General features: G+C 46.0%; 1 pseudogene; it reads right to left on the bottom strand.

Annotated features, from left to right (window-relative positions):
- Positions 1 to 1,259: 1,259 nt before the first annotated feature.
- On the bottom strand, positions 1,260 to 10,385 carry LOC100484089 (annotated as a pseudogene).
- Between the last annotated feature and the right edge of the window lie 788 nt (positions 10,386 to 11,173).

Below are 11,173 nucleotides of genomic sequence, written 5' to 3'. Positions count from 1 at the left end.
CATGGGCCAGGTGTCCTCAGGCACTCCATGCTGGGGCTGACCTGGTGGGATGGGCAGGAGCTGATGTGGGCAAGGGCCAGAGTGGTTCTGTGGCTCTCCTCTCAAAGGGTGCCATGGCCAGACAGCTGAAGCTTTGGTGGGTGCAAGCTGGGGAGACTGACCAGAGGTTGATCTGGCAGGACATCTGGAGCTAAAGTGGGTTCAAGCCAAGGTTTCTGGGATACTTACACAGCGGATGCGTTGGCAGGGCACCTGGAGTCAACGTGATCAGGCTTAGAAAATTCTGGGGTTCTTTGCACCTGTGTCGTCTTGGTAAGATCCGTTGGTGCTGTAGTGATTGCTCACCAGCGGTGTCCCCGTGTGAGCCATCCTGCGGCTGCCCTGGTTGAACAGCTGTGGCTGACGTGGGCTAGGGTCCCAGTATTTTCTGACACAGCAGACCAGCTGGGGTGCACAAACCTTGCTCCTGTCTGTCCTATCAAGGTGGAGGGGGGAATGTAGACCCTGTTGCTTGCCAGCCCCTTGGACCTGAAGAGTCACAGCAGCTTCCCTGCCGTTTGGCAGAGTTCTGTGTCTGCATCTTTTCTATTCTAGTTGCTCTTTTAAACTGCACCTGTTTTTCTGTGTCCCAGGGAATCTAGGGCGGGACTGGGCTGGGAGCTCACAGAGGCACCCAGGCGACATATGGCATCTAGACCCTGCTCTTGTCTACACTGTCAAGGTGGTAGCCAGGATGCTTCCCAGACCCTCTGACCTGGAGAGCATTCCAGTATCCCTCCCAGTGTTTAGCTGGGTTATAGGTGTGGTTGCTTTATATTTTGGTTGTACTTTTAACATGAGGCTTTTTTTCTGCCCCACAGCTGTTGCAGCTGCTCACAGACCCTCTGTAGGATCCCTTCCCCCTGCAGTTCACAAGATGGGAGGCAGAGGGTCCCTTCATTAGGGCATCTTTGTCTCACCTGCTGTATGCTACATGGTCCCTTTTATCTTTGTGCAGCAACCGCTAGCCCTCAGCTCTTCAGGAGGAATGGCCCTATCAATAGCATTATATACGCTATGTCCAGGGAGGAGCAGAGTTCAGGGTCTTCCTACGTTGCCATTGGACCAGAACTCCTTAACTTGGCTTCTTTTTAGTCAAATCTTAAGTCAAAAATTCTTTATTCCTTTGCCCACTTCTATTTCCTTTATATCCCCCCCCTTTTTTAAACATCTGAACTAATTGTCTTCATTTAAAAAAAATTTATTCAATGTCTCTCTAGTCAGGAGGGTTTGGGAAGTAGAGAGGCCTTGGGGACACATGCCAGCTTCTGCCGCTGTCGGGCTTCCAGGAGGTGCCGCTTTGGGGCACGTCGGGTTCCTGGTGCGGGGGTCCAGGGAGGCAGGTGTCCAGGAGGCAGAGGTGGACATGAGGACACCAGGCCTGCCCTCGGGGCCAGAGTGGAGTGCGAGCGAGAGGTGAAGGGAGGAGCGTGGGGCCAAACTCTTAGGTTCCCGCAGAACATCCTGTATAATGTGGCAGAGAAGCAACAGTTTGAAGCCAGTTTGAAGGAAAAGCAAGAGTGATGGGGGGGGCAAAAAAAGAGTGTTTGATCGAGGGAATGATCGGCTGTGTGCAGCAGGTGCCATGGAAGGCTCTCACCTGCCACTGTCACTGGAAGTCTGTCCTGAGGCCACTGGTGACCCTGCTAAGTCACCTCCAGGTGTGACACTAGATGGCTGGGAAGGGAGGGCGTTCCGGGTTGGTGGGGCAACGGACAGAGTCCAGGATCTAGGGCAAGGAGAGAGGAAAGCTGACCACACACTCAGGAGCAGGGGAGAGGCCTGCACACGCTAAAGGGTTGGGAGAAGGGCCGGGAAAGGGGCCCGGAAAGAGTCCGAGAGGAGAACCCAAGAGGTGCAGTTGCAGAGCAGCAGGGTAGGGGCAGCCGAGTCTCTGGGTCAGGAGGCTGGCAGCAGAGACGGAAAGGGCTGGGGTTAGCTAACTGGGGGGGACACGCAGGGAATGGAGGGGCCCGGGACCATGATTCGAGTCTAAGACCGATCCTGCAGGGATGTGGGGTGACCGAGCAGCTGTGAGCTCGGCGGGCTGGAATTGCACAGCAGGGTGGGGCCGTCCGCGAGGACCGGGGCCCTTCTTGTTCCACAGCCCAGGACGATGCAGAAAGGTAGCGCGCTGGACAGACCTCGAGGTCATGTGCCTTGAGATCTCAGGGAGGCGTCTAGCAAAAGCATAGTTCAAGTAACAAGGTGGCGGTCGAGAGGCATGCCTGGCCTGGAAGGCATGTGGAGACCCCTCTAAGGATTTGTTCAAACCTCCCTCCCATCTTCAGCCTGGGACGCCGAGGTCTTCTGCCTCCACCGCTGACGGGAGTATGGCCCAGCCTCAGCGTGTTGGCATGGGGGCGCGGCGTGCAAACTCGGTGCTTTAAGGAGGGGTGTGTGAGTCTGGGGTGCGGTCCTGGGGATGGGCTGCAGAGAAGGGCCGCGGGTGAGCTGGAGGCGCGCTGGGTGGGCGTGCTGGCGGCCGGCGCAGCAGTGCACATCTCCAGGGTGCGGAAGGCCAACTTGCTCCAAGAAAACCCTGCCTACCGCAGAAAAACGGCTGGAAAATGGTGTGAGTGGTGTTGAGTGGGCCGAGGGTATTTGTCCTTCGGTTCCCTCGTGCCCCGAGGGTCTGAGTCTTCAAGAGCTCTGGAAATGCGGACCCAGCGTCCGTCTTCCTCACCCTTGACTCCTGGCGCCTCGCGCACTCGGGCAGAGGCTCGGTCTCCGGTCTCCGGTCTCCGGAGCGCCTCCCAGCGTGAAGCAGCCGTTGCGGGGATGACGCTGATCCGGGCAGGGACGCGGGACGTGGGCCCTTCTCCCTGGTTGGTTCACGGGAGGCGGCACATCCGCATTATCCCTCAGGTAAGTCCCAGACAGGAGTCCGGAGGCCACGGGTGGGCAGGAGGAACCCCCGCTGGTTCTCCGTGACCACGCTGCAGGGCCGGGGCTCACAGGGAATTTCGAACCTGGGGTGACCCTGTGTGATCTCAGGCGGGGGCGGGTTTCGCCCCTGCCCCACTGCATTCTGGGTACTGTCATCCCTGCGGTAGGCGGTCGGGCTCTAACACGTGGTTGCTCGCCCTCCCTGTGGCCCTCTCACTGCTCTCTGCTCACCCAGCCCTTCTGCACAGAGGGGGCGCTCAGCTTGCTCATCAGCTTAGGAGGGGGTCAAGGAGCCTTCATCTTTGCAGCCCCAGCAGGAAGGAAAAAAAAAAAAGCACTCGGCAGAGAAACAGGATTCTGCCTGGAAGCGGCATTCGGTGCACTCTTGCGACCGCTGCCGCCCTAGGATGCTCGGACTCCACTGACATGGAGACGAAAGGCAGCCTCTCCGCTCACCCGTGTGCCCAGTTTCTTCTGCTCGCTGCCCTTTCTTTCCCCAAGCACTCGGCAGAGAAACAGGATTCTGCCTGGAAGCGGCATTCGGTGCACTCTTAAGACCGCTGCCGCCCTAGGATGCTCGGACTCCACTGATATGGAGACGAAAGGCAGCCTCTCCGCTCACCCGTGTGCCCAGTTTCTTCTGCTCGCTGCCCTTTCTTTCCCCAACATGCACGGTCTCATCCTTAGAGCAGGTGCCGCTCATGGAGAGGGAACAAGGACAAAACCCCATGCGTTGTAATCCAAGGAATAGCACGATGAAATTTCCGTTGGAAAAGTAGAGGACTCCTAACAGTGTTTGCATGAAAATTATATGCAAGTTATATGGACACAGGATTATAATGCATGCCTAACGAAGTTTCTAGGAAAAAATCCTATGGGGCTTACCTGTGAGATGCGGTGGCTTCAGCTCCTCAGGAAAAAGCATGGCGGATTGTACCTGGGGTAGGCAGGGATGGGACTCATTTCAATGAGAAATTTTTTTTTTTTTTAATTATGGTCACCACACTGTTATTTTTTCCCCCTTGAGTTCCCACTTTGTTTTTTCATCATGCTAAGTGTACTCTCTAATCCCCATCCCCTAGTTCCATTTCCCCACCCACTTCCCTTCTGGCAACCACCAGTGTGTTCTCTATAGGTAGGAGTCTGTTTCTTGGCTTCTCTCTCTCTCTTTCTTGGCCCATTTGTTTTGTTCCTTAAATTCCACATATGAGTGAAATCATGCGGTATTTGTCTTTCTCTGACTTATTTCACTAGCATTACACTCTCTAGCTCCATCCATGTTGCTGCAAAGGCAACATTTCATTCTTTTTGGTGGATNCTTTCTTGGCCCATTTGTTTTGTTCCTTAAATTCCACATATGAGTGAAATCATGTGGTATTTGTCTTTCTCTGACTTTTTCACTAGCATTACACTCTCTAGCTCCATCCATGTTGCTGCAAAGGCAACATTTCATTCTTTTTGTTGGATGGATAATATTCCATAGTGTATACACACACCACATCTTCTTTATCCAGTCAGCAATTGATGGACACTTGGGCTGCTTCCATAGTTTGGCTTTGTAAACAATACTGCAAAAAAGCATAGGGGTGCATGTGTCCCTTTGTATTAGTGTTTTTATATTTTGGGGGTAAATGCTCAGTAGTGCCATTACTGGGTCATAGGGTAGTTCTATTTTTGACTTTTTGAGGAAACTCTCTACATTGGCTGTACCAGTTCACATTCCCACCAACGATGCCAGAGGGTTCCTTTTTCTCCACATCCTCACCAACACTTGCAGTTTCTCATGTTTTTGATTTTAGCCATTCTGACAGGTGTGAGGTGGTTATCTCCTTGTGTTTGCATTTGCAGTTCCCTGATTGAGTGACGCTGAACATCTTTTCATGTGACTGTTGGCCATCTGGATGTCTTCTTTGGAGAAATGTCTGTTCATGTCTTCTCATTTAAAAAAAAAGAAAAGATGGATTTATTTTAGAGTGGGGGCAGGGGCAGATGGCAAGAATCCAAAACAGACTCGCTGCTGAGCATGGAGCCCAACGTGGGTCTTGATCTCACGACCCATGAGATCATGACCTGAGCTGAAACCAGGAGCCAGCCACCCATCAAATGAGCTACCCAGGCGCCTCTCTTCTGCTCATTTTTAATTGGATTATTTGGTTTTGGGTGTTAAATTGTATCAGTTCTTCACATATTTTGGATACTAACCCTTTATCAGATATGTCATTTACAAATATCTTCTTCCATTCAGTAGGTTGATTGTTTCCTTTGCTGTGCAGAAGCTTTTTATTGTGTTGTAGTCCCAATAGTTTACTTTTGCTTTTATCTCCTTTGCCTCAGGAGATATATCTAGAAAAATGTTGCTATGGCCGATGTCGCTCTGTGTTCTCTTCAACAATTTTTATGGATTTCGGAAGGTCTCACATTTAGGTCTTTAATCCAGTTTATTTTTGTGTGTGGCGAAAGAGGTCCAGTTTCATTCTTTTGCATATGGTCATCTGGTTTTCCCAACACCATTTGTTAAAGAGACTGTTTCGCATTGGATATTCATTCCTCCTTTGTTGAATATTAATTGACCATATAATTGTGGATTTATTTCTGGGTTTCCTATTCTGTTCTATTGATCTTTGTGTTTATTTTTGTTAGCATCATACTTTGAATTACTACTACTTTGTAGTATAACTTTAAATCTGGAATTATGATACCTCCAGTTCTGTTTTTCTTTTTCTTTCTTTTTTAAAGATTTTATTTATTTATTCGACAGAGATAGAGACAGCCAGCAAGAGAGGGAACACAAGCAGGGGGGAGTGGGAGAGGAAGAAGCAGGCTCACAGCGGAGGAGCCTGATGTGGGGCTCGATCCCAGAGCACCGGGATCACGCCCTGAGCCGAAGGCAGACTCTGAACGACTGAGCCACCCAGGCACCCCTCCAGTTTTGTTTTCCTTTTTCAAGTTTTCATTGGCTATTTGCAATCCTTTGTGGTTCCATACATGTTTTAGGATTGTCTTTTGTAGTTCTGTGAAAAATGCAGTTGATATTTTGGTAGGGATTGCACTAAATATGTAAATTTCTTTGGACAGTATAGACATTTTAACAATATTTATTCTTCTAATCCATGAGTATGGAATGTCTTTCCATTTGCGTTGTCTTGAATTTTTCATCAGTGCTTTATAGGTTTCAGAGTACAGGTCTTTCACCTCTTTGGTTAAGTTTATTCCTAATGTATTTTATTGTTTTTGGTGCAGTTATAAATGGGATTGTTTTCTTAATTTCGCTTTCTGCTGCTTCATTATTAGTATATCGGAATGCAATGGATTCCTGTAGATTGTTGTTGTATCCTGTAACTTAATTCGTTTATCAGTTTTTGTAGTTTTTTGATGGCATATTTAGGGTTTTCTATATATAGTATCATGTCCTCCGCAAATAGTTTTACTTCTTCCCGATTTGGATGCCTTTTATTTCCTTGTCTGATTGCTATGGCTAGGACTTCCGTAGTGACAAGAGTGGACGTTCTTGTTTCTGATCTTAGAAGAAAAGCCCTGTTTTTCTTCATAGAGTATATTAGCTTTGGGGTTTGTCACTTTTGACCTTTGTTGAGAATTTTTATCCTGAATGGATGTTGAATTTTGTCAAATGCTTTTTCAGCATCTATTAAGATGGTCACATATTTTTTATCTTGTTTGTTAATATGGTGTATCACATTGATTTTTGTGGCTATTGAACCATTCTTGGATCTTCAGAGTAACCCCACTGACTGTGGTGAATGATCTTTTTAATGTATTGGTGAACGTGGTTTGCTAATATTATTTTGTTAAGGATTTTTGAATTGATGTTCGCCAGGGATATTGGCCTATTGTTTTCCCTTTTTTGTAGTGTCTTTGGTTTTGGTATGGGGATAATGCTGACCTTGTAGAATGTATTTGGAAGCTTTCTTTCCTCTTCTAATTTTTGGAATAGTTCAAGAAGAACAGGTATTAACTCTTCTTTAAATGTTTGGTAGAATTCCCCTGTGAATGCTCTTTCATTTATTGGGGGATATTTGATTACCGATTCAATTTCATGATGTAATCATTCTGTTCAGATTTTCTAGTTTTCCTGATTCTTTTTTGGAAGACTGTATGTTTCTAGGAATGTACCCATTTCTTTTGGGTCGTCCAGTTTGTTGAGATGTGATTTTTCATAGTAGTCTTTGTAGTTCTTTGTATTTCTGTGGTGTTGGTTGTTACTTTTCTTGGATTTCTGATTTTGTGTCCTTTTTTTTTTTTCCTTGGTGGGTCTGGCTAACAATTTTATCTTTCCAAAGAGCCAGCTCTTGGTTCTGGTGATCTTTTCTATTGTTTTTGCTTTTTAGTCTCTTTTATTTAATTTCTGCTCTGATCTTTATTATTTTCTTCCTTCTAACTTTGGACTTTGTCCTTTTTCTAGTTCTTTTTCTAGGTGTAAGTTTAGATTGTTTGAGATTTTTCTTTTTTCTTTAAATACACCTGTATTGGTATAAATTTCCACCTTACAACGGCTTTTGTTGCATCCCAAAGATTTTGGGTTGTGTTTTCATTTTCATTTATCTCCATGTATTTTCTAATTTCCTATTTGGTTTCTTCATTGACCCTTTGGTTGTTTAGCTCCACGTTTGTGGTTTTCCAGTTTTTTTTTTCTTGTAATTGATTTCTAGTTTCATCCAAGGTGTTCAGAAAAGATGCTTAATATGATTTCAATCTTCTTAAACATACTGAGCTGTGTTTTGTGGCTGAACAAGTGAGCTATGCTGGAGGATGTTCCATGTGCACTTGAACGCGTGTTCTGTTGTTTTGGATGAGATGTTTTCTATACATCTGGTAAGCTCACCTGGTTTAAGGCGCCCTCCCAGGACACAGATTCGTTATTGACTTTCTGGATGATCTATGATTGATGTCCTGGGATGTTAAAGTCCTTTACTCTTATCATATTACTGTCAATGTCTCCCTTTTTATCTGTTAACATTTTCTTTGTTGTAAGTGCTCCAATGTTGGGTTCATAGATATTTGTTGTTATATCCTCTAGTTGGATTGATCCTTTTATTTTGTAGTGCCCTACTTTGTCTCTTGTTACTTAAATTCTTTATCAGATAGGTATTGCTACCCCATTTTCCCCCCTCAAGTGCATAGAATATCTTTTTCCCTCTTTACTTTCAGCCTCTATGTGTCTTTAGGTCTGAAGTGAGTCTCTTCTAAGTAGCCCAGAGATGCATCTTCCTTTTTTATCCATTCAGACACCCCGCGTCTCTTATTGGAACATTTAGGCCATTTACATCCTAATCATTGGTAGGTATGTATATCTTGCCATTTTGTTGTTTTCTTGTTGTCTTTCTAGTTCTTCTCTGTTCCTTTCTTCTTCTTTTACTCTTTCCTTGTGACTGTCTTTACTGTCATTGTTGGCTTTCTTTCCTATAATCTGTGTGTATCTATTATAGGTTTTCAGTTTGTGGTTGCCATGAAATTAATGTATAACAACGTAACACAGTTGCTATGCTTTGCAGAATATGGGGGAGAGGGGTGCCCAGTGGAAGAGGAAAGAGACCATCCCAACAATTATATTGAACATTTCTCAACTGTCAATATCAAGAACTAATTTCTAAAACACAAGTTTATAAACAGAAGCCATCTAGATTGTGGCAAACTGAAACCCATATGCGTATAAGCTGTGCTTATAAAACCACCTTCATCTTATTTACTTCTAATTTTAAAACCATTCATTCCCTTATGGGGTCTGCAGTGAGGGAGGGAGAAAGTGATGCCTCTGCATACCAGCTGGGCCAAGGATTCCAGCGCTTCAGGAAGATGCAGGCTAGCGAACGCTATTGGGCATCAGAGAGGCTCCTTTCCCTCAGCCAAGTTGTCTCCATTTAAGTAACTTCTGAATTTTGTTTCAAGCTTACGTTGTGCAAATTCTAGTCTTGGTTGAGGAAGGTTTCTTGAGTGANTAAACAGAAGCCATCTAGATTGTGGCAAACTGAAACCCATATGCGTATAAGCTGTGCTTATAAAACCACCTTCATCTTATTTACTTCTAATTTTAAAACCATTCATTCCCTTATGGGGTCTGCAGTGAGGGAGGGAGAAAGTGATGCCTCTGCATACCAGCTGGGCCAAGGATTCCAGCGCTTCAGGAAGATGCAGGCTAGCGAACGCTATTGGGCATCAGAGGGGCTCCTTTCCCTCAGCCAAGTTGTCTCCATTTAAGTAACTTCTGAATTTTGTTTCAAGCTTACGTTGTGCAAATTCTAGTCTTGGTTGAGGAAGGTTTCTTGAGTGACCCCCTGGACTCTTTCTAGTCTGTTTTCAGGAACGATCCTTGAATCCACATGTATCTCCAGCTCAACGGTTCTTTCTTATCGGGCTGTAGTAGAGTTACGAGTTTCAAAGGTCTGATTATACTGTTTTTTTAATTTTTTTAAAAAGATTTTATTTATTTATTTGACAGAGATAGAGACAGCCAGCGAGAGAGGGAACACAAGCAGGGGGAGTGGGAGAGGAAGAAGCAGGCGCATAGCAGAGGAGCCTGATGTGGGGCTCGATCCCATAACGCCGGGATCACGCCCTGAGCTGAAGGCAGACGCTCAACCGCTGTGCCACCCAGGCGCCCCTGATTATACTGTTTAAAAAGAATAGCCTTGGGGCATCCGGGTGGCTCAGTCGGTTGAGCTGCTGACTCTTAACTTGGGCTCAGGTCATGGTCTCAGGGGCGTGGGATTGAGCCCCCATCAGGCTCCATGCTTGGCGGGGAGCCTGCTTGAGATTCTCTCTCTCTCTCTGTCTCCCTCTGTGCCTCCCCCTGCTCGTGCTCTCTCTCTCCAGTATTTAAAAAAATAAAAACAGTAGCCTTAAGAGAGTCCAGATATCAGCTTCTGAAGCCCCCATTTTCACAATCTTACAGTGCTTGCTAGCAACTGTCCATGGCCGACCCAGAGGGGCAAACTGCTCTTCGGCTAGCAGGAGGAAGTGTGGTGTGGGGGTCTGGGAATAATGCACCCCATAAGCAGGTTTGTGCTGGTTTGGCTTTCTATATTGGATTCCCCAGGCAGTTTGAGTCCACACTGCATTCCTCAGCATCTCTGAAGTGGACCTCCATGTTTTCTAAAAATCTCTGAAGAAATTCCTCGAATGAACTTTTGAATTGTTCCATATCAAAAAGGTCAAGGTCTTTACCTGGTCCTTTACTCATCTGAAAAACATCCCAAACTTCCTGGTGTGATGAAGCGGGGTAGAAAGGCTGTCTCTCACAGGGCTGCATCACGGAGACTGGCCCACTTCTCCTCACAGCAGAACCACGGCCTGAGCACGAGATTCCTTGCTCTGCCAGAACTTGATGGCCTGCTGTTGATTTTTCAGACAAAAAAATCCCAGGCTTGGAGGATTGTTGTCATTTCAGTCACTGGGATTTTCGAGATGGTTCTCTTGATAAACTGGGCAACAGTTCCATCCATCCCTCTGGCGTGTCTGACATCGCCAGCCGTGTCTCTTCTCTTGCTTTTAAAATTCTCTTTATCTTTAATCTTTGGCATTTTCATTAGTCTGTGTCATGGTGTGAACTTCCTTGGGTTCATCTGTTTGAAACTGTGTTTCTTGAACCCAAATGTCTTTCCTTCCCCAGTTTAGGGAAGTTTTCAGCTATTATGGCTTCAAATAATTGTTCTGCCCCTTTCTCTCCCTCTTCTCCTTCTGAGTTTCCTGTAATGTGAATGTTTTCTCACTTTATACTGTGCACGAGGTCCCTTAACCTAGTCTCATTTAAATTTTTGTTTTTCTGCTCAGCTTAGGTGCTTTCTTCCTTCACCGTCTTCCAGATTGTTGATCCATTCTTCTGCATTTTCTAATCTGTTGATTCCCTTGAGTGTATTTTTCATTTGTTACTCTTTTCTTCAAGCCCGACTAGTTTTTTTAAATTTTTTTTTATTTTCTATCACTTTGTTGAAGTTTTCACTGAGTTCATCCACTCTTCTCTTCATCCCGGTGGGCATTTTTATGAACTTTACTTTGAATTCTTTTTTTTTTTTAAAGATTTTATTCATTTACTCGACAGAGATAGAGACAGGCAGCGAGAGAGGGAACACAAGCAGGGGGAGTGGGAGAGGAAGAAGCAGGCTCATAGTGGAGGAGCCTGATGTGGGGCTCGATCCCATAACGCCGGGATCACGCCCTGAGCCGAAGGCAGGACGCTCAACCGCTGTGCCACCCAGGCGCCCCTACTTTGAATTCTTTACCCAGCAGATTA

Source organism: Ailuropoda melanoleuca, chromosome 14 (assembly GCF_002007445.2).
Source record: "Ailuropoda melanoleuca isolate Jingjing chromosome 14, ASM200744v2, whole genome shotgun sequence".
In the NCBI taxonomy this organism is placed as follows: Eukaryota; Metazoa; Chordata; class Mammalia; order Carnivora; family Ursidae; genus Ailuropoda; species Ailuropoda melanoleuca.
Note: the sequence above shows the minus strand (reverse complement) of the source record. Positions and strands in the feature narration are given on the sequence as shown.